Source organism: Mixophyes fleayi, chromosome 1 (genome assembly GCF_038048845.1).
Source record: "Mixophyes fleayi isolate aMixFle1 chromosome 1, aMixFle1.hap1, whole genome shotgun sequence".
NCBI classification, from domain to species: Eukaryota; Metazoa; Chordata; class Amphibia; order Anura; family Limnodynastidae; genus Mixophyes; species Mixophyes fleayi.
The window spans coordinates 72,804,778-72,828,942 of NC_134402.1; the positions used below are offsets into that span (position 1 = coordinate 72,804,778).

At 41.5% G+C, this 24,165-nt stretch overlaps 3 pseudogenes; all 3 read left to right on the top strand.

Annotated features, from left to right (window-relative positions):
• Nucleotides 1–16,191: 16,191 nt before the first annotated feature.
• Nucleotides 16,192–16,310, top strand: LOC142132825 (5S ribosomal RNA; annotated as a pseudogene).
• An 81-nt stretch (nt 16,311–16,391) lies between these two features.
• On the top strand, nt 16,392–16,511 carry LOC142135316 (5S ribosomal RNA; annotated as a pseudogene).
• A 69-nt stretch (nt 16,512–16,580) lies between these two features.
• On the top strand, nt 16,581–16,689 carry LOC142136085 (5S ribosomal RNA; annotated as a pseudogene).
• Nucleotides 16,690–24,165: the final 7,476 nt, after the last annotated feature.

Genomic DNA, 24,165 nt, shown 5'->3' on the forward strand with positions numbered 1-24,165 from the left:
ACCCCCCCCCCCCCACAGCCATTTTCCTTAACCCCTGCTGCAGCCATTTTCTTTACCTCCCACCCTGCATCCATCCCCCTTGCAGCTATTTTCCTTACCTCCACTCTGCTAGCTAGCTATCCCCCCCCGTCACATCAAAACTCCCCCAGTCACATATATCAGCCCCCCTCCTCTGCCCTCCTTCATACATACATATCAACCTCTCTACCTCCCTATAGATTTTCATGGCAGCCCCCCCCCTCCCACCCTATAGATTTGTATGACAGTCCCCCTCTCCCTCCCTATACATATGCATGACAGTCCCCCCTCCCTATAGATATGCAGGGTAGTCCCCCCCTCCCTATAGATATGCAGGATAGTTCCCCCCTCTCTATAGATATGCAGGGTAGTTCCCCCCCTCCCTATAGATATGCAGGGTAGTCCCCCCCCTCCCTATAGATATGCAGGGTAGTTCCCCCCTCTCTATAGATATGCAGTGTAGTTCCCCCCCTCCCTATAGATATGCAGGGTAGTTCCCCCCCTCCCTATAGATATGCAGGGTAGTTCCCCCCCTCCCTATAGATATGCAGGGTAGTTCCCCCCCCCCCCTTCCTATAGATATGCAGGGCAGTTCCCCCTCCCTTCCTATAGATATGCAGGGCAGTTCCCCCTCCCTATAGATATGCAGGGCAGATCTCCCCCTCCCTATAGATATGCAGGGCAGTTCCCCCCCCTCCTTATAGATATGCAGGGCAGTTCCCCCCCTCCCTATAGATATGCAGGGCAGTTCCCCCCTCCCTATAGATATGCAGGGCAGTTCCCCCCCCCCTCCCTATAGATATGCAGGGCAGTTCCCCCCCCCCTCCCTATAGATATGCAGGGCAGTTCCCCCCCTCCCTATAGATATGCAGGGCAGTTCCCCCTCTCCCTATAGATATGCAGGGCAGTTCCCCCCTTCACTTACCTGTAGTTGTGCCAGCGTCGCTCCTCTCCTCAGATCAGCAGATAGGAAGTGAAGACGTCCTGCTTCCTGTCTGCTGCACAGCAACAGGCAGCCTGGCGATTAGCTGTGTGTTGCTAACCACTGACCACCAATGCTTTTGATCGTCGAGCCCTCCACCCCCCGCAGCGCCCCCCCCCCTCCCTCCCCCACCCCGAAAAAAAAATGAATGAAAACAAAAAAAAAATTGAAAAAAAAAAAAAATACCCACAGTGCCGCGCCCCCCGGGACCCAGCGCCCCAGGCTGCAGCCTGGTCAGCCTAGTGGTTGATCAGGCCCTGGGTGTGTGCAAACTAAAAACCTGAGATTTCACACACATTTTACTAGGCTTCAAAATGTGTATATGTGTGCTGCTGCAAAGGAACATTGCATGACTGCACCAATACACAATATAGTGAAAGTGTAACATATGATAAATAGCGTATGAGGGCGCTCAACAGTGCTGTCCAAAAGGGACATTCAAAAATATGTTGAGACCAACTCCAACAGATGCCTAACTTGCATCTGACTCAACGACCTTGGCCTTGAATATGTGGACTTTGTGTGCAGCATTTGTCTGTGGCCAAAATTCCAAACAAAGCTAAGTTGCAAGTGTTTTTGGCCCTGTTGGCTTTAACAGGTCCTAGCCTAGGAAGTGTGCCAGTCAATGCCATCAACATTTTAGAAACACTTTGACAGAGGTGTTTTGCTAATCTCTATAAGTGCACAGACCATGTTGAACGTGCACAATGCCACATTCTAAAACGTGGCACAACCAAAGACTATACTAAATACACAAATATCTCTAATATTAAAGGTTAAAACCACTACATATAGTGTGAATTCAGGGGAAGGCCATTATGGGGCTAAGGCCCCAAAAAACAAACATGCCCTCAATATATTGGACAAGTAGACATGTGCCTAAACATGCCCCAAATGACTATGTATGGATTCTTGTGTATGACAATGCAAAGAACAGCAGTGTAGTAGGCAGCAGATACTGGATTGGGACTGCTTGATGACACTAATGCATGGTCACATTTATTGTTAACAAACATGAATCAATAGTTGCAGCACAATACATAGCAAATAAGACAGTAGTCTGTGTGCCAAAGTTACTTGCATCAAGAGTAGACAATCTGGGCAAAGTCAAGAAACATAAGCAGCCTAGGAGCATTGGAGAAATACTTCAACGTGTAGTGACACACAGACTGCTGAACTTCAAAAGGCACACCAGCTTGGCCTGTTGAATGTAAAAACAAAACATTACTTCAGCAAGATTAGCTCACATAAAACGTTAAAGAATGTACTTAGTATATGCCTTGGTGCACATGAATGTGTCCCCTGTAATGTAACCTGGAAAGTGTCTTGTAAGGTTCAACACATTACTCTCTAATACTGCCTTGTGAGTTTTTCCTATAGCTTGAATTAGCTGTGTGTTTTGCATCATTTGTGCCTTGAAAGTCCCCCCACAAAATATAGTTACAAAATGTGCAAATTGCCAATTGTCCACAAGCCAGAACACCAAATGACCCTCACAAATGTACTGTTTTTGTTACACTAAAATTTCAACCAGCACCAACACTTTACTCTTACATATTATTCAAAACACTATAGATACTTTCATTCATCCACTGCATTCCCCATGGGCACATAATCCCAAAAGTTGTGACATCTGGTGTTCCATATTAATCTATATCATTTGTACACAAATTATTTCTTGGCAGACCTCAATAGAGAGTGATATTGGAAGGGAGATTTTGCAACAGGTGCCTATAGTACAGGAGCAGTTATATAGGTAGCAAGTGACCCAGAAGAGACCTGTGTCTAGATGGACAATGTAGTGAAGGATGTATAGGGTGTTAATCAGTGTCCAAAGCAGCAGAGAGTTACAATTGAATGAGTATCTCCAAAAACATTCTACATAATAATTTGGAGTAACACATTTACAGTAAGCAACAGAAACATAAAAAAATATATAACAACTCCTTTCTAAGCGTTGCTTAGAAGTGTTGCAAGGCAGCTCATGCAGGAACCCATAATGCCTGTCTTCTTTCAGTTTCAAATATCAGATAGAAAGCCAACAAACTTGGGCCAATTTAAAGTAACAAATTATTTGCCTGTGTTCTTTGTGCACACCTGTACTTTCAAGCATTCAAATCTAAAATATGTTATCTTAACTGTAATACAAGTCCACAAATGACATAATAGGACCATAACTATATACTTACAAGCTGAAAAAGGCTACAAGTCCATGTCAGTTTCCTTCTGGATGCAATGTACACTTGCAATCCACCTTGATTAATGATTCTTTTCAGGTGAGCCAGACATGTCCCAGCTAAGGCCTGTTAGTACACAAAGGAAAGCCTTTAGTTTTGTTATAAACACAGCAATCTTTACCAAACAATCATCAACATTATGGTTCAAACTGTTCTGCCTATAAAAGGCACATCTGATAAGCTCCACAACTCCAGACAGGCCTTCCAGCAGCATTTTTATTTTGCAGAAATCAAAGGTACACTTTTGATTCCCTCACAAGTATCTGGCCCCAACATTTGTATTTGTTTCTTAAAAAGAAAAAGGGCTTTACATTCATCCCAATACAATAGTTTGTGTGGACTGACAGATATTACCATAAGAGTGACAAACCATATTTGATTGTTTTTTTTACCTTGCAAATCAATGTTGAATGTGAGGTGTCCAGGCTCCACATTTTCCTGAGGGCTGATGATCTGTTGAATAAACGTGCACCATGGAAATTTTGCTATACCACATAAGAGTTTAAATAATAGGTATAAGATTGAAAAGCTTCACAACACCACACCCCTAAAAAACAGTTACAATTTGTTGAAGAATCTTCTCCTATGATATGATTCTCTCAAGCAATTTCATGCATTGTTCAAAGTATCTCCCATCCTCCCAGCCACATGGCAAAATTAGCTATTTTGCATGTGTTTGTTAAACCCCACACACAACTCAGGTTTCAAAGCTGTTATCTGAAACTGACTATAGACAAAGGAGGGTGTTGGGACACTGGGAGGGTCACTGGCTTTTTACTGTTGGACACATACACAGTGGGGAACACAGACAGGGGTGATGACATCATCACCCCTGGACACAAGAAGCTGCACATGATTGTGGTGAATGACCACACACGCTGCTGCTGGGAGTTACCAGGTCTGGACTATAAAAGTCCAGACCCGGGACTCCCCTTTCTCTCTGGATGCCTGCTGCCCCTTGACAAAGAGCTCTACATTACACTAGGAACATTATACAAATAGGGATACACTACACTGCAGAAAAGATCCATATGATTATAACACACTACGATATATATACATATATATATATATATTACACTAAGATACGAGAAAGGATTCCATCCATGTTCCTTACACTGCAGATAAGAATCGGACCGAGGTAACAAGGACTTGACAAGTATCATATATATATATATATATATATATATATATATATATATATATATATATATATCCATATATATATATATATATATCCATAGAGCTATATGTGTATTTGTAATGTGGATTTAACTATTTATGTTCATATAATTGAGTAGCTATTGTCTGATATCTGTGATAGTTAAATCAATATTATAAATACTGATTCTTATTAAGGATACATGTTTAAAGTTAGGCTAGTGTAAGGAATAACGGTGGTGAACCTAGGGTTAATGTTATATTGATATACTATGTTATGTTGAACAACGTTACGATATATATGTGTGATTTGTGAATACAAGCTTTTCTGTACTAACAGTAAAATACTTTGATTTAAATATATACATATGTTGTAAGTATTGATTATTTATAACGGATATATACTGTGAAGTATTGCTGAGATACAGTGAATATTGGATAAATAGTTCTGTAAAACTTGTGTTATTTAGTGTGGTCAAAAGACTGAGTAAGGCAACACGGTGTAAGGAAAAGTGCATAAAAGTGCTAGTTTTATAGCGAGTGTATCCAAGAACAGAATAAGAGGATAGCGTGCGCATGTAAGGCGCTACCACAGGTCCTTTAACACAAATCAATAGTCAAATAACACATTAAAATGCACATTACATCTGGAAAAAAATGCCCTGTTGTTGTGTAACATGTGCCTATAACACAGTAACTTTAAATAAAACTCAAAACAAATAAAATGCAACTAAGTAAATCACCAGCAGCAAAAGACAGTACAACCTATTGATTTCTAACAAACTTTTAGTGTGTATGAGGATGTCTTTTATAGGGGATTGTAATGAGCCAAGTATATGCAGGTGTATGGGCCAGGTATCAGCTGACGAGATCTGATGCTGGATCTATGCAACGGTGGTTGTGACTAAGGGCTAGATTTACTAAACTGCGTTTTTGAAAAAGTGGGGATGTTGTCTATAGCAACCAATCAGATTCTAGCTTTCATTTATTTAGTACCTTCTACAAAATGATAGCTAGAATCTGATTGGTTGCTATAGGCAACATCCCCACTTTTTCAAACCCGCAGCTTAGTAAATCTAGCCCTAAGTCTCTTTTCATTCTCTACTGATTAAAGTAATTTTGTGTTTCTTTCTTATTGTACACTCATCTGATATGCATTAGACTAGACATTGCTTTATTGATTTTGCAAACACCCTAAGTCTGTTACTAAGAAGGTGTGTTCAAGTGTTCAATTAATTATGTTCCAGGACTTTTTTGTGTGCAAATAGTTAATGTGCAGTTTGGTGTGGGTGTTTCAATCTGAAGTATACCTTAGTGGATAAAGAAATGAGCTTGCAAGGACAAGGTAATGAGTTTGACCCCCTGAATGATGAGTGTATGTGGCTTACCTCTGTATATTTCCATGTTTGAGTGTATGTATTCCACTCTGTGACTTATCTAAGAGTGCTTTAGTATATGTTTTGGTGTGTAATCTGGCTATATGCCATGTTGAACAGTGTGATCAGCTACAACACAGCAAAGCAGTTGTTCCAAAAGACTTGATTGCAAAGACATAGGAAATCTCTACTGGCAGAAGTTCATCAAAACCAAAAAGTAGAAATGCAATATTAATATACTTTTGGTTTGTATTAATATACAAGGATACATTTCAATATGCAGACAATTTGACTCTGCATGGACCAATATTTTCTGTGTATAATATTTCCAATTATTGACATTTTTCTCCATGTTTTAAGGAAACCAACTTATGATAGAAGTTGCTGCTCAGCTTTAATTTGTATTCTATTCCCTTTTCATCTTGTTTTCACCACTTGTACAGTGGCGTAGCAGTTAGACAATCCACCTTGAAAACGTGTGTTTGACTCCTCACCAATTCTCTTGTCTCTGAGGGATCATTAATATCCTTACAATGTTTGTGTTACTGTTAAAAGTGTAAATATAGTGGAGAGTTATTATATGTATATTATTAGTAGTTTTTATTGCAAACGCACCATCAACAACTGTCAAATCAGCCATGTATCATTGAGACTAATGATAATGGTAGTTGTTGAGAATTGAAAGAGATTTTAAATAAATATTTAAGCCAAAGTAGATTGTTTGTTCATTTTTTTTTAAAAAAAAATATTTTAACCATACAATGTGCACTCCATTCCGGCAGCCGGAATGGATGGGGGATGCACTCAGCCAACCATTCCGGCAGCCGGAATGGATGGGGGATGCACTCAGCCAACCATTCCGGCAGCCGGAATGGATGGGGGATGCACTCAGTCAACCATTCCGGCTGTGTAATGCACTGTGCACTCCAATCCGGCAACTGGAATGAATGGGGAATGTACTGAGAGCCATTCCTGCATACATGAAGTGTTTCAACAGATACCTGTAATGTCCAATATATATATATATAATCTATGGAAATATGTATTAAAGTTGATCCCCATAATGCAGAGAAGATATTTACCTAGCTTACCAAACTGCAGTGTACAGGCCTATAAAAGCCAGGCTTCTTTACTGAAGACCCAGTAAACAGCAGAGGGCGCTATATTAAGCTACCTAATTCCGGCGGATTGAGGCCAAAGGGCCAAAATAACATCAAACATTTTGCACTTGCCAGTGGCATTTATTATAAAGGTGTCTGTAAGGAAAAAAGGCTTATTTTACACAAACATACTAATGAAACATTTGTAATATATATACAGGGCCGGATCAACCCTAGGACTAACTTGGCTATAGCCAAGGGGCCTCGGACATCCAGGGGGCCCTTCAAAGTCCTCAGCAGCATTATTGATTGGTGCGGGGGCGCCCCCATCCCGATCAATGTTGCTGAGCACTGTCAGTGCAGTCCTCCGTCCAAGGCGCCGCTCAGTAATCTGCTTACTGAGGAGATCTCGCGAGAGTTCATGAACTCTTGCGAGATCTCCTCAGTAAGGAGCTTACAGCGCGCCGCGGAAGGAGGACTGCACTGACAGGTAAGTGCTTGGGGGGGGCCTCACGGAGGGCGGCGGGCGGCTCACATTGGGGGCCTCACGTGGGAATGGAGGCCCACTTAGCCCAGGGGCCTCCATTCCCTTAATCCGGCCCTGCATATATATAAATCCAAATAAATGTTGTTTTTAAAAAAAAAAAATTGTAAAAACTGTCTGTATTGATATGTATGTTGTGCATATTTCATTTTGCTTTTTAAACAGAAAAGATGCTTTTAAAGGCGTTTTAATAGTTGTTTTAGCTAGCTGATTTGGACTTAAACATGACCCTGGGCTTCCTTAACTTTTATCAAGGATTTGAGGCATGAAAGTCAGTTTCCCTTTACTGTGCAGAGGGAACACCTACTGTTAAGTTAAAAAGCAGAACCCCTACTTTACTCAAGTGATCTCTCATCTCCGCCCAGTCTGCGCCCACTCTCCTCCCATTCCCACCCCTTTCTTCTTAAGTGGTCAGCCGTCATCTCAAATGTATTTGCGTTGGAGTTTGCATTTGAGTTGCCTTTAAGTGCCATATCTGCTCTGTTTTAGCAGCGTATGTGGTGTTTTACGCTTCTCAAGTCCCGTTTTTGCGCATGCGCAGAGACGACTAGCAGATTATCCGCATACGTTTGAGTTTGCGTACCTTGATGAATCGGGCCCAGTAGGCGTTACCTCTGTGCAGTTAAGGGAAACTGACATCACTCATGCCTCAAATCCTTGAGAAAAGTTAAGGAAGACCAGGGTCATGTTTAAGTCCAAATCAGCTAGCTAAAACAACTAAAAAACGGATTTAGAAGCATACTTTGCGTATAAAAAACACAACCAAGTATGCAAAACAAACACATATCAATACAGACATTTTTTAGTTTGAATATTTGAATACATACATATATATATATATATGCAACAGAAGAACAGGTAGGGCGCCCCAATGTGTAATATCATATGTATAATGGAAAGAAGTAATAAACTGCGTACCGTGAGTATGTAGTCAAAAATCAGTTGGTAGAATAGAGGTTCCTCTTCAGAGGTAATCCCTCCCAATCTCCATCAAATGTAGCGACAATGCAGAAAAAACAGAACAAGAGCAAATATAGTGTAGTATTTTTGTATAATAAACTACACCATGTGTGAGATAATCCTCCACCAGAAATAAGTGTAATGGATCAGATAATGGACCCAAAAAAGTGAATTACATAGCACAAAAGTTTAGGGTGCACATCTAGATGTAGAAGATATATATTGTCTGCGTACCAGATTGTCAGAAGGTCACAGACTTTCTCAGATTGTGAGTGACATACTCATATCAGAGCAATCAAACAATTCCTCTGTCATAACCTCATCCAATGGCGGTAATGCATAAGATTGACAAGGAAGGATACAATATAAAAGATGTAGTCACAATTTATTAAAAAAGATAGCACAATAGTAACTCGCATGAGGTACAGAGAATGGCGCTGGTAGAAACCATAGCTCAACGCGTTTCGTCCCAGTGCAACGGGACTTCCTCAGGAGCAATAAATTAATGGTTTCTATCAGCGCCATTCTCTGTGTTGGGTTGTGTTTTGTTGGGTTAAAATCGGAACTGCCGGGACGGTGGAATTAGTTAGCTTCATATAGCGCCCTCTGCTGCTTATTGGGTCTTCAGTAAAGAGGCCTGGCTTTTATAGGCCTCTACACTGCAGTTTGGTATGCTAGGTATGTCTTGGTATATATATCTTGGTATTTATATCTTCTCTACTATCACTCCCTATCCATTCCGGCTGCCGGAATGGAGTGCAGACTGCATTCCCAATTCATTCTGGCTGCCGGAATGGAGTGCACACTGCTTTCCCCATTCATTCTGGCTGCCGGAATGGAGTGCTGAGTGCATGGTAAAAAGTTTTTTTTATTTTAATTCTACCACTTACATTCAACTTTGCCATAAATATTGATTTTAAATCTCTTTAGAATCACAACAACCACCATTATAATTACTCTCAATGTGAAATGGCTAATGTGACAGTTGTTGATGGTGCGTTTGCATTAAAAACCACTATTAATAGAAATAATATAACATTTTTGTGAATTATACTCATGATTTATGCAACTTTAACCAGAGTGTAATATGACCCCAGGAACACTTTTAACATCAACACAAATATGGCAAGGATATTAATGATCCCTCAGAGACAAGAGCATTGGTGAGGAGTTGAACTCAGGCTTGCACAGTTGCAAGATAGATTAGCTAACTGCTACGCCAATGTACAAGTGATGAAACTATGTCAAGAACATGTAATAGAACTAAAATTTGACCACCTACTTCTATCATAAGATGTTTTTCTTAAAACTTTGTTAAAAAGGGCAATACTTAGAAATATTAAACACATACAGATTTGGTACATACAGAGTAAAAATGTCAGCATATTGAAATGTATCCTTGTATATTAATACAAACCAAAAGTATAATAATATTGCTAGCACTTCAAATTATTGTTTTTTCTCTAAGGTTATTTTGGCCACTTAGGCTTTTTTACTTTTGCCAGTAAACATTTCCTATGTCTTTGCAATCAAGTCATTTGGACCTTTCTCTGTTGTAGCTGACCACACTGTTCAACATGCCATATTACACACCAAAACATATACTAAAGCACTCTTAGATAAGGGTTCAAATGTTATAGATTAATATGGAATACCAGATGTCACAACGTTTGGGAGGATGTGCCCATGGGGAATGCAGTGGAAGAATGAAAGTATCTATAGTGTTTTGAATAACATGTAAGAGTAAAAGTGTTGGTGCTGCATGAAATTTTAGTGTCACAAAAACTGTACATTTGTGAGGGTCATTTGATGCACTGGCTTGTGGACAATAGGCATTTTTTGCACATTTTTTCTCTTTATTTTGTGGAGGGACTTTCAAGGCACAAATGATGCCAAACACACAGCTAAATCAAGGTATATAATATTCACAAGGCATGATTACAGAGAACAATGTGTTCAACCTTACAAGACACTTTCCAGGTTACATTACAGGGGACACCTTCATGTGCACCCAGGGCCGCCTTCAGAAATCATGGGGCCCAGTACGCCCCCCCACCCCCGATGAGCGCCCCAGCATGAGCAACAGCAACACATACTTACCTGGGGCCCGCTGGTCTCCGCTACTCTGTCTTCAGCCTGGCTGTCACCGTGACAGCCAGGCACCAGGATGCGATCGCAGGGGGAATGAATCCTCCACCCCTGTGATCGCATCCTGGTGCCTGGCTGTCATGGTGACAGCCAGGTTGAAGACAGAGTAGCGGAGACCAGCGGGCCCCAGGTAAGTCTGTGCTGCGCTGCTGTACCGCGCCCCCTGGTGAGCCCGGGCCCGGTACAACAGTACCCCCCTGATGGCGGCCCTGTGTGCACCAAGGCACATACTAAGAACATTCTTTAACGTTTTATGTGAGCTAATCTTGCTGGAGTAATTGTTTGTTTTTACATTCAACAGGCCAAGCTGGTGTGCCTTTTGGAGTTCAGCAGTTCGCGTTGAAGTATTTCTCCAATGTTCCTAGGCTGCTTATGTTTATTGACTTTACCCAGATTGTCTACTCTTGATGCAAGTAACTTTTGCAAACAGACCACTGTCTTATTTGCTATGTTTTCTGCTACGACTATAGATTCATGTTTGTTAACAATAAATCTGACCTTGCAATAGTGTCAAAAAACAGTCCCAATCAAGTATCTGCTGACTTCTACACTGCTGTTCTTTGTATTGTCATACACAAGAATCCATACATAGTCCTTTGGGGCACGTTTAGGCACATGTCTACTTGTCCAATATATTGATGGCATGTTTGGTTATTTCACCCTTAGCCACATACTACCCTTCCCCTGAAATTACACTATATGTAGTGGTTTTTACCTTTAATATTAGAGATATTTGTGTATTTAGTATAGTCTTTGGTTGTGCCATGTTTTAGAATGTGGTATTGTGCACGTTCAACATGGTCTGTGCACTTATAGAGATTAGCAAAACACCTCTGTCAAAGTGTTTCTTAAATGTTGATGGCATTGGCTGCCACACTTCCTAGACTATGACCTGTTGAAGCCAACTGGCCCAAAAACACTTGCAACTCAAACGCAGCTTTATTTGGAATTGTGGCCACAGACAAATGCTACACACAAAGTCCACATATTCAAGGCCAAGGTCTTTGCGTCAAATGCAAGTTCAGCATCTGTTGGAGTTGGTCTCCACGTAATTTTGTATTTACTTTTTGGACAGCACTGTTGGCCGGCTTCATATGCTATTTTTCATATGTTACACTTTAACTATATTGTGTATTGGTGCAGTCATGCAATGTTCCTTTGTAGCAGAACACATATACACACTTTAAAGCCTAGTAAAATGTGTGTGAAAACACAGGTTTTTAGCTTGCACACACCTGTCATATTGTGTATTTTGTGGCCTTCAAATTCAGGGGTACAAGTATTCTGGATGTGAACTCAAATGTTCATATTGGATTGGGGTGTAAGAATTAGTTCAGTAATTTGCACTAGCATTCACATTGCTAATGGGCCGTGAAAAAAAGTTGTGTGTGTGCACGATTACATTCTCCTCATGCACCAGAGTGACCATACTCCAGATTGGCAAGCAGTAAGTACTGAACACTGACACACAATCTGTAGTGAGATTCAAAACCCCACCCCAAACATAGTGGTTAACACAAAGGTGCGTTTGGGTATAAATCTAATCAATAAGCAGTTTGGTGTGGCTACCTAGCTAATAGGCTAGGAATATGCCATGTCTGCATGGCCATCCTGTGACCAGCAGGCACTGTGGTTTTTAAAGAGAAGCACTACCAAGAGGGCTAATGGTAACTGTGCACAACCATGACAAAACTTGTTGTAGAGTCCAAAAATTGCATGCACCAAATCAAAGATAGATATTTCAATCCAAATGACAGGTAGGCAAAGCACTCCCCAAACATTCGTACTGTTTTACTTTGAAAAGGAATTACCCAACTACAAATCTATACTCCATTTCAAACAACTTTTGATGACCGCATCAAAACAAAGTTACTGCAAGGGGAAAACTGACACTATAGGCAAAGCCGGATTAACAATAGGGCTAAAGGGGCTGCAGCCCAGGGGCCTTAGGCAGCTGGGGGGCTCGCCAGCATTCATCGGATCAGGGGCGTCCCCGCCCTCGGCTCCAACTGTCACCTGTTCAAGGAGAATGACAGGCACCTAACAGAAAATGTTATGCTGTTACTTGGCTGCTGTCACTGTAATACTTAAGCACTACAGGGAGTGGAACAAAAGAAGGAGTTAAGCTCATGGGGGGGGGCTCACAGTACCCTTAGCCCAGGGGCCTCCCTTCCCTTAATCCTGCCCTGACTATATGGTGTAAGATTTACTTACTATCCCAATGTCTCCCTACAGTGTCAGCTGTAGCCTAGCACACAGTAACACCGATTTTTAAAGTGTGCCTGTGGCAGCGGGGGTGCTGATTTTGACAGTGCACCAAGGACCCTAGCACCGGCCCTGTCGGAGAGAACACACAAACTCCACACAGATAAATCCATGCTGAGGACTTGAACTCCTGACCCCACTACTGTGAGACCAAAGTGCTAACCACTAGGCCACTGAGATATGCAACATCCCTAGACCAAAAAGCAATGTTTGTGACGGGTCATGTGAAATGCTTTGCATGTATAATGTTTAGCTCATTACTTTTAAAGTAGGTAATATTTGTGTCTGCTGGCAATGAGAAGTTTATTAAAAATGAATGATCACCTGATTATCGTTACTCTATAGGTTTATTAAACTGGTGAATGTGTTAATACCCTATTTTTTTTTTTCTTGTTTCCAATAGACTGGGCACGTTGGGAACGGCGGCAACGCCGCTGGGTGGTGGTGGAGGAAGAGGAGGAGGAGGAGCCACAGCTGGATCAGCCACTGCCACCAACACAGCAGCAGCCAGTCGAGGCCGCAGGGGATGGCGATGGCGGCGCAGACCCAGAGACGGAGGTGGAGGGGCAGGGCCAGGGAGATGAGGAGGGAGAAGAGAATTCTGCGGCTGAGCCCCAGTCCTCCACCTCCGCCTCTGGTGATGCTGAGTCAGAGTTGGAGGTGGCGCCTGAACCCGTGGCCCATCCGGCCCTGGAGGACAATGACCAGATGGGGAATCAAGTGGACGAGGCGTTAGGAGAGAGTACGTATTTACAGGAAAGGCTTTTCAGATTGGACTTCCATTGCAATGTAAATAATCCCTATATTTAAACATGTCATTGGTTTCAATCATAACGGCCCCACAAATGTGATTTTGAGAAAACAAGAAAACCACAGCCAGAGCCATCTTAACAGATGGGCATGCAGGGCAGAGGCCACACGAACAGTTGGGCCCGATAGACTTTTAAATTTTTCAGTATATGATTCTATTGTTTGTTAATTCTAATCTAAACCAATTTAATTAAAATTCCTGTGAGTGGTTGTGTAGGTAGTGCCACACTGTAGTGCTTTGCCCTGGGGCCTATAATGCTGTTTAGAACACCCTGTCCACGCCCCTCTCCCCGGGGCACACCAGAATATAGTACATCTATAAAAATGCTACACGAAAGCCTTATCAACGTCTAATGTGCGTCCAAATGCTTTTGTAGCTAGAGGCCTAACATTTTAAAGTAAGGTAACAGTACACATCTCTAGTAATTCCTGTTTGTTTGACAAAATAGGTTTACATGTTTTATATTTATATTTTTTTGGTTTCTTTCAGCACCCATGGAGGAAGCTGCCAATTGGCCTCCCCCACCACCGACTGCAGCAGACCTTATGGCCCACATGGGCCAAATTGCGGAGGACCTGGAAGCCCTCCACAACCATATAGGACAAATTATTGGCAATTTGCGATTTAAATTGGCCTACTGGGCCTCATTTTTGTAATGATGTTTTTTTTTGGGTTTTTTTAGGGTATATCTTCTGTTTTATGTAAATAGTTGACAATCATTGATTCACTTTAAAAATAGATAAGTTTCTAAAAACAAAAACCTTGATGTGTGGGTCTTTATTCATCTAATTAACCAACACATGGGTGTAAGGATAAAAGAGAAAGTATATAATAATCCGAAAAGAGTAACATTTAGGGAGGATGCTTGGTTTAGAACTCCATCATTTCGATAGCTGAAAAGGTTTAGATTTGCTCTTTGCATGTCATCCAAAAGGAACATGTGCCCTCTGCCAACAAGCCACCCCTGTAAGAGGTATGGCATCTGTAGGCCCTGTGTGCAAGATAAATTCCAAAAGGTCAAATGCCCTAGCTAGTTACCAATTTCCCCAAATCATGTGTCATTGTAGTGATAGTCCAAGGTGACATTCAAGTGTCAGAGCAAAGACAGTCACACATTGAGGAGAACATGAAAACTGTACCCAGAAGTGGCATAAGTGGTGTAAAGCAGAAGTGCAAGCGAAGCCAAGCTCCATGGTACTGGAGTGTGGTGAGCGTTGTGTTTAGATAAAGCCGAGTACATCACATAACGTGTACGCCGTGGATCCAGATAAAAGTCGGTTTGCAGGCAATGTTGCATTTAACTCCGAGGAGGTTGTCCCCTACAACCCCCCCCCCCCCCCCCGCTCTTAGTACATTCGTAGTAATAAGTGTCAGCATGCACATAATAATGTGCATGTGAAGTGTGAGCCCTGCAGCTTTTTAAAATTTCCCCCTAAAAAATGATTTTCTTACAATACAGTATAAATTTGAGGACATATTTTACAATGTGGTTGAGCGTGTATAACAAAACAAAATTTTAAAAAAAACCTTTATGTGAAGTTCCTTTGTTTCTTGTTAGCATGATGATTCAAGTCCACACAATAGTTCTGGGAATGCTTGGTATTTGAACTCATGGCTGCTGTGTTGAGAGTACAAAGTGCTAACCAGTGAGCTACCTGTTAGATTGCTATTTTGTCAGTAATTTGTGTGAATAAAGAAGAGTGTACTTAGGGGTTAGTTGTCTGTGTAGCACGCATGCTGTATTGTTGGTGTTCTTTATAGTTTTTCACATCTCAGGTTGGGCTAGTGGGTAGCTCTCCCACTTTCCATAAAGACAGTCATGAGTTCTAATCCAGACAGAAACCCTTAATCTGTGTGGTGGTTGTATACACTCTTGTGTATGTGTGTATCCTTTATGGAAGAGTATGCTATGCATTTTCCTGAAAAACCAGATGGATTTCTAGAACAACATACATTTTTATCGACTCATTATGTATGTGCTTTTAATGTAGCCATATCCATGCATTTAGCGTACTATACGGCGATTTGAAATCCAAAACACAGAAAGGCCATGTGTGTTTCAGTTAAAAGTGTGTATTACACTAATTACTAGCTAAGGAAAAACAACGTTCAGAGTGTTCCACATCATTGTTATTTGGCAGTGATTAATGAGTAAAGAGCTAACCTTTGAAAATAAGACCCAGGCATTGTGTTGTGCTCTGTGTAAACAAATTGTTCGTCCCTTCCACAGTGGGCGTGACGTATACATTGCTTAGCTTACCATCAATCGCTTGAGATCCGTTGCTTGTTGCTTGTACCATGTTAAAAAGATCAGCAGGTGGGTGTGTTTTATACCGTTTGCATGACTTATTTCTGTCCCTTAAGTGTAGAGGACCACAGGAGGGTGTGTTTTTGCAGTTTGAGGTCCTTATTTCACTCGCGTAAGTGTTTGCGTCACTCAAAGTATGCAACGCAGATACGTATGCGTTTGCGTACCTTGATGAATCGGGCCCCAGGTGCTGTAGGCCTTTTTTTTCCTTTCTCTTGTTCATGCTTCCTACATTGCTGGTTTTGAGATGTATAAGAGATGTAGGTCAGTACAAATCCAATTCCTACAGCCAAATCACCCTGAACAAGCCCAATCTCATTTTATCTTGGAAGCTAAGCAGGGCCAGGCCTGGTTAGTATTTGGATGGGAGACCACCTGGGAACACCGGGTGCTGTAGGCCTTTGTTTTCTTTCTCTTGTTTATGCTTCCTGCATTGCTGGTTTTGAGATGTATAAGAAATGTAGGTCAGTATAAACCTAATACCTACAGCCACACCACCCTAAACACGCCCAATCTCGTTTTATCTTGGAAGCTAAAAAGGGCCGGGCCTGGTTAGTACTTGGATGGGAGACTATCTGGGGAACACCAGGTGCTGTAGGACTTTTTTTCTTTCTCTTGTTCATACTTCCTACATTGCTGGTTTTGAGATGTAGGTCAGTATGAACCAAATGCCTACAGCCACACCACCCTGAACAAGCCTGATCTTGGAAGCTAAGCAGGGCTGGGACTGGTTAGTACTTGGATGGGAGACCACCTGGGAACACCAGGTGCTGTAGGCCTACAGCCACAAGACAAGAGACTCTTATCTTAGACTTACAGCTACTACATGGCAATGAGCACTGACCCCACCAGGATGCATGCATTTATCAGACAAAGACCAATCCAGGGTGCCTAGGTAGGTTGAATATGGTGAACCCAGTAAAAAACAAATTATGTGGTCACACATACAAGAGAGAAGCAATTAAAAGGATGATTGAAATCAAACTACAGAAAAGTAAATCAGCCTCAGCCAGGTGTCCAAAAAATTGGCTGTTATCACTCTGACATGATCAGATCTAGACAACAAACTAAAAAGAGCCATGAAATTAACAGCAAAAAGAAAGGTAATTACTGAGCTTCAAATCAATCCCAATTCCCAAAAAAATATAATAAAGTTAGTTACCTTTGATGTAAAGTGCAAATTACAAACATTTGCAATACTGATGAAACAGCAGCAAAGTGGAAGGTTTGAGTAATACATATACACATCTATTTAGACATCCATGCTTACATTACTTCTGCAAGCAACATTGTTCTTTGTTAATAAAACTGTTGTCTTTATTCCGTTCAAAAATTTTTATGGAAATCCTCCACCATTCTTTGGATGTTGATAGTTGATAGTAGGATCAGTTTACAGCAGAGGAGTCACTAATTTTTGCTAATTTTTTTTACAGTAGACAAGACCATATGTCTAAATGTTGTGCTGAGTCACCTGCACCATCCTTGGATCTCTTGGGAAAGCTAAGATTTTTCCTAGCAGTAGTTGAGTGAGAAACTGAAGGAGGAGATGCCGTCCTGTCACGTAACACTTGAGCTGTCAGCTTGCTCTCCAGGAACTCCGTGCATCTCTTCAGATCTGGGTCAGTTGGAAACAAAGAGAAGACATAGCCCTTACACCTAGGATCAAGCACAGTCGCCAAAATGTACTGATCCGATTTCAAGATTTTGATAACTGTTGAATCCTGGTGAAGCGAATAAAGTACTTGATCTACAAGTCCAACATACTTAGTGTAATTGCTTTGTTTAAGCTCCTCCTTCAGTTTCTCAAGCTGATTTTCCAAAAGTCTAATTAAGGAAATCAATTGGCTCAAGCTAGCAATGTCTGAACTCATTTCCGAGGTGACTACTTTGAATGGTTTCAGCACTTGCACAACACGGATAGTATTCTCCACTGCGCTTGAGTAAAATACATCCCCCATAGATTGTAAGCTTGTGAGTAGGGTTCTCTTACCTCTCTGTCTGTATGTATTACCCAGTATTGTTTTATTAATGCTTGTTCCCAATTGTAAAGTGCTACGGAATTTGCTGGCGCTATATAAATAAATGTTGATGATGATGATAAGGATCCCCCCCCTCCTTTCCCAATGTGATGGCTTGTGGAGTAAGTGTGGATGGCTTTTCACTATCATCCTCTATCCTCAGAAGCATATACTGGGTGGAAGTCCACCTTGTTACCACCTCTTGCTTCAGTTGGTGGCAGGGCAAATTAAATTGCTCTTGTAGCTGCTGCAATCTCCTACATGCTGTTGCCGAATGCCGGAAATGTCCAGATATTTTACGGGCCACAGACAGCATTTCCTGCACGTCCCTGTCAGTCTTTAAAAAAGCTATGCACCACCAGGTTTATTGTTTGAGCAAAACAGGGAATGTGATAGAATTCACCCAGCCGTAATGCTCTCACAATATTTGTGGCATTATGAGAAATGATATATCCTAAAGGATAGTTCAAGCGGTATGAGCCATGTTGCAATGACATCCCTTAGTTTTTGTAACAGATTGTCAGCTGTATGGCTCTTAGTGATACCGGTGATACACAGAGTAGCCTGCCTCTGAAAAATCTGACGTTCTTGGGTACATGCTGTTGCTGTCCCTGCTGGTGAAGGTGAATTACCAACCCAGTAGGCTGTTATATTCTTTAGTTTGTCCAGTTCCACTTGTCCACATATCTGTGGTTAAGTGTACAGTGGGTAGAATGGCATTTTGTAGTCAAATAATTACATTTTAACGAACCTTCTGGTAGAGGTGAAGAATAGCTTTTCTAGTCAAATGGTGTCATCATATAATTTGGTAATGGGGACACAAGACCTCAAGTAACTGTCTAAAACCAGCTGCATTAATAGTGGATATTGGATGCAGATATAATACTAGCATAGTCGCCATGGCGTCTGTGATGTGCTTTGTGACTGGGTGATAGCTTTCATACTTGCTTCCTCCTGCAAACAATTGTTTAACAGTGAATTGTTGTAAACTGCTAGTAGTCTTCTTCTTGGTCTGCTTCTGGGATGAAGATCCACCCCGAGCAGCAGCAGCAGCAGTAGTGGGATTAATGCTCAAGAATTCTTCTGAAGAATCCAGGACAGTGGATGAGTCATCTAGCCTTAGTAATTTGGATGCAGGACTAACTCCGATCGCTACTGAGGATATTGATGAGGAAGGTGTTGGGGGTGTAGATTGCAGGTGCCGGGATCTAGCTGAGAGAAGGGACCTAGCTGATGCTGGACAGTTTGTTGTTATTTTTATAGCATAAGTTTCCGATTTTCCCAACAGCTTGCCATGAACTCTCTTCAAATGGCATAACATGGATGAGGTTCCTAAATGGTTAAGGATCCTACCTCTACTGACTGTGGCTTTACAAACGCTACAAATGGCTAGACAACTGTTGTCAGGATTTGGGTAGAAATAATTCCACACATAAGAAGTGTTTTCTTTGGTCTTATGCCCAAGCATGACAATAGCCATCTTCTTATCACGTGCAAGAACTGCTGCCACTGGTGCAGGACTTACACAAATTACATCATCCTCATCAACATCCTCATTATCACCCTTGTCAACTACACAAATATCCCCCTCATTCTGTTGCAATTCCAAAGTGGCATCCTCAATTTCTGTATCACCGGCTACACTTTGGGTTAATGTATCATAGTGCGGGTTGTACAAGTCGCCGGAAATCGGCGAGATAACAGCTTAAATTTAAAGCGGCGCTGCCTTGTAAAGGGAAGTTTCCCTTTACAAGGCAGCGCCGCTTTAAATTTAAGCTGTCATCTCGCGGATTTCCGGCAACTTGTACAACCCGCACTATGATACATTTACCCCTTGGGCTGCTCATGCACACATCTGTAGAAGTGCTGAAACCGGCCTTCTTTATGGGTACACTATCAGAAAGTTCATGATTACACATAGCACTCGTGGATGTCTCTCCTCAGGGATTTGTGTCATTTCTGAATCTGAACATACATTTTCCTGTAATGCCTTAATGTTTTCTTCCAGCTCGGCTTTTACATGTAAAAGTATTTGGACATCACTTTTGGAGTCAAATGAAGGTCTTCCTTGGTCATGACTGATCTTACAAGAAGATGCTTCAGTGACAGTTGCAGAACTAGCACTCATAGAGAAAGGCGAATGCCTCATTTTTTTCCTTTCCACTGCATGTGTAGAATGGCATGTTGGCAATTTTTTTTTTCTGAAGATAACTTTGCCTGGATTACAGGTTTTTTTTTCTTGACCAAGGTAAAAGGTGTTTTTTTTACATTTTTGTTTCCCTGGCTTAAAAACACTATGCACTTTAACATAGGCTTTAGCAGATGACGTAGAGGGATTACTATCATCATGACTGGTGCCAGCAGCTGCTTGGTGCTCCTATTCGTCTGTACTGCTGTGAATCTATTTTGATAACACAGTACAATGTGATTGCAGATTTAGAACAAGACTGTCAGTCCTATTATTCTTTTTCAGCAATGACAATTAGTAATGGAGTAATGAAGCTCTCCTTATTGTGTGTAAGCTCTATTACTGTCACGGTGCCAACGAGGGACAGCTGGATCCTGGTTGTTCAGCCGGGATTGGCTAGACTTCAGCTAGAGGCGCGGAGTCTAACAAGTGAAAGGTGTTCGCCAGTGATTCCCGCAAGGGAATATGGACTTCGCGGCTTCCACTTGCAGGTCGCGACCCCCTAGTGAAGTTCCCAATGAACCACAAGAGAATGAGTGAAGGAATTGACAGGTAGTGAACCACGGAAGGTATAGAAGATGTAGAGCCACTGGAGATCTGTAGCCGTTACTCCTGACAACTGGAGTTTAGTGATGATCTGTGAAATTACCACTAGGGAGTGATAATAAGGATGATCTGCAGCATTGCCACTAAGAAAGAGGTTTGAAGGAATGTTCTGCAGCGTCGTCACTTGGAAGTGATTAGCAGGGATGAACTGCAGCGTTGCCACTTGGAAGTGGTTAGTAGAGATGGTCTGCAGCATTGCCACTTGAAAGTGATTGGTAGGGATGATCTGCAGCGTTGAAGCCCGGAGGAGAAGGAACACTGGGATGCAGAGTATGGAACACACAGGAACCAGGAACAAAATAGCACAAGAGCTGCTTCCAGGACAGTAGGTAGGAACTGACTGAAAGGACCAGCCCAGAGTCTAGATTAGGAAGACAAGATATAGGGCTGGTTCATTTAGAGCAGCCAATAGGGGGCAGCAGAAGGAGAGAAAAGGGATTGGTGGTTCTGCGCATGCGCAGAACCGCTGAGAGCAGGCGAGAGACTTAGCACTGGAAAGGAGTCAGGACAGCCGCTGCGGCCGAGCAGGTAAGACAGGCTGGCGGGGATGCAGCGGGAGAGCAGAGGGCGCGCACGCCGGCTCCTGGGGAGACACTGCGGGAGACCGGTGTATGACAATAACACAGTACAATGTGACTGCAGATTTAGAACAAGAATGCCAGCCCTAGTATTTCTATTTCAGGAATGACAATTAGCAATGGAGGTCTCCTATTTGTGTGTTAGCTCTATAACACAGTACAATGTGACTGGAGATTTAGATCAAGACTCCCAGCATTGGAGCTCTCCTGTTTCTGTGTAAGCTATAACTCAGTAGAATGTCACTGGAAACTTTGAAGAACACTGCTACCCCTCCTCTTTCTTTTCTGCACTAGAGACTGCGAAGAACTGTGCTATCCCTTCTGAACACAACTACACCAAACACAAACATATATCCGTATATGATTAGAATAAAAATGGCATACACAACATTTAAACAAGTCTTATAAATCAGTGGTGCATTGTAATAGATTTCGTAGATTGGTGCTACAATACAGCGGGTGTGCAAACCTTCAGGTTGAGGGTGATGGCAGCTGGTGCAGTAAGTGGTAGTGCAATCAGGCCACGTTGGCGTTTCGTGGACAAATCCTATCAAAGATTCACTTGTATTTTCCTTCAAGCTGGTCTGAGACTAATGACAATCAGAAATTAACAACCTCTTCACAACATATGTACCCAATTTTACTGCACACAAACATATCAGTATTACCACTATCATCTGGGCTAATATTTGTAGGATTCCTGAAAACTATCCCCAAATGCCTTTGAACCAATTATCAGGATTTAACCAGGAAAAGAGTGAGGAAAAACCATCTTCAGTGGCATGGACCTTATGCCACTCCTCCTTCATCATTTCAATCTTACTTACATCTGTTCTGATTTGGAGAGCCCCCTGTGGGTCTATATAATGACAACAGGCCAGACCTACAATTTGACACATGCCCCCTTGAGCTGCAGTTAAAAATTCCAATACTATAGTGTGGTGACTGGTGACCAGGATTTATTGTTTTTGTACCTTAGAGGTTTCGTTGATGAGATCAAAAATTGCCTCAGTGGTATCAATCAAAAAGATTTCTCAAGTCTACTAGTTTATCATAGGTGGTTATTATCATGGGGTAAAGAAGCAAGGTTTTAAAATAAAAATTCTCTATAACCTGTACCTCAGGAAAAGTCTCAAAACAGGGAATGCTACTGATGTAAAGTGGAAAATTATATCAGGCCTGACTTCCTTGTGTCATGTGCAGGAAATGGTCGTTTGGTTAGCCTTAGGAAAAGATCTGGCACATTTCCATGTTTCATTATGTACAAATCTATTAATTTCAGAATCAGTGAAGTTTGGTAAAGAAAAACTAATTTGAATATTGCAAAGGAAATTGTTCCCAATGATATTGTAATATATGACACCCGCCTCCATACAGCTACCAGGTCTTTTTGCCAAATTGCTTTTCTACCCACCATTTTGGTAATGTTAACCTGCCACCACAGGTCCTTTACCCATCCTCCTATAGGTAATGATATTGAAACATTAACCCATTCTCCAAGTGATTCTGTTTCATTCTGAAGTTGTGTACATCCATGTGACGCATATAACCTGTGGTGTATTTGAATTAGTTCACGTTGCATTTGTATTACATATTAAGTTAAGTCTGCATGTTTATGCTGTAATTGCTGAGGAAAATAGCATCCTGGTTTAGCAGGGGTTCCAATAAGGATTTCATATGGAGTTAAACCATGCTTTTTACTAGGGCTATTTCTTATTGAAAAGAGAGGTAATGGAAGACATTCCAACCAATTTTTTTGGATATCAGCCATTATTTTCTGTAATTTTAGTCTGATAGTACCATTTAGTCTTTCTAACTTGCCACTAGTTTGTGGGTGATAAGGGGTATGTAGGGCCTATAACTTTATATTACCTCTGGGACACCATATCTGTAGATCTCTTCTGACATCATTTTATTCCTACAGTATCATACCATGCCACCCTGGGTAGTTGTATGAAATCAATTTGTAGTCTTTGAAATGGATAATGAGCCTTGGGCATGGTCTTAGCAGACACTGGGACAGTCTTTGCAGGGTTATCGAACCACAAATAGTGCAGCCCTTAGTATAGGCTTGTGATTCTTTAGTGAAGCCTGGTGCCTAGCATATTTACCATCATGTCCCTTGAAATGTGTGTTTTACCATGCAAGATTTGGGCCATTACTGGGTAGAGTGAATGGGGCAAGCAATAGCGATGGGCACCTACCCACACCACGTCCTTTTCCTCTGCTCCCAGTTTCTCCAATTCTGTATTTTCCTTTGCAGGGGCTTGTTTCTGCATTTGCTTTAATATATCAAAGTCAAATGTTCCAACCGTCACAGTTAGTATATTAATTGCACAAGGCTTTAGGGCGGCTGCCGTCACTGCCTGATCTGCAGGTGCATTCCCCTTCACCTCCATGGGTCTGTCTCAAGTGTGTGCTCGAGACAGCCCCAAAAAATGCATTAGCATACATTATATTGCATTACACAACCTTTCTATTTTATAATATCTACATACAGTACTTTTTTTTTACTATACAATCATCTATACCATAACAAAACACATTAGTACATACATATTAGTACATATAACATACGTAAATATATTAGTGATTAATGTGTTTATTATTTTTATAAATTTTTTTCACATGCTTTTTGTAAAAGAAAATCACCTTTTTCATGTTATGCATTACTGATAAACATAATTTATCTTTTTTTTTACATTATTACATGATTTCAAATAGTTTTCTTATGTTTTAAATTTTTTGAACAGCCATGAGAGGTGCAAGCTAAAACTGGATATTTGACAGTTTACCGCGCCACGTTAAAAAACAATTGAATAGCTTATAACGCTTCTCCCTCCCTCCCTCCCAGGCCCGGCGCTC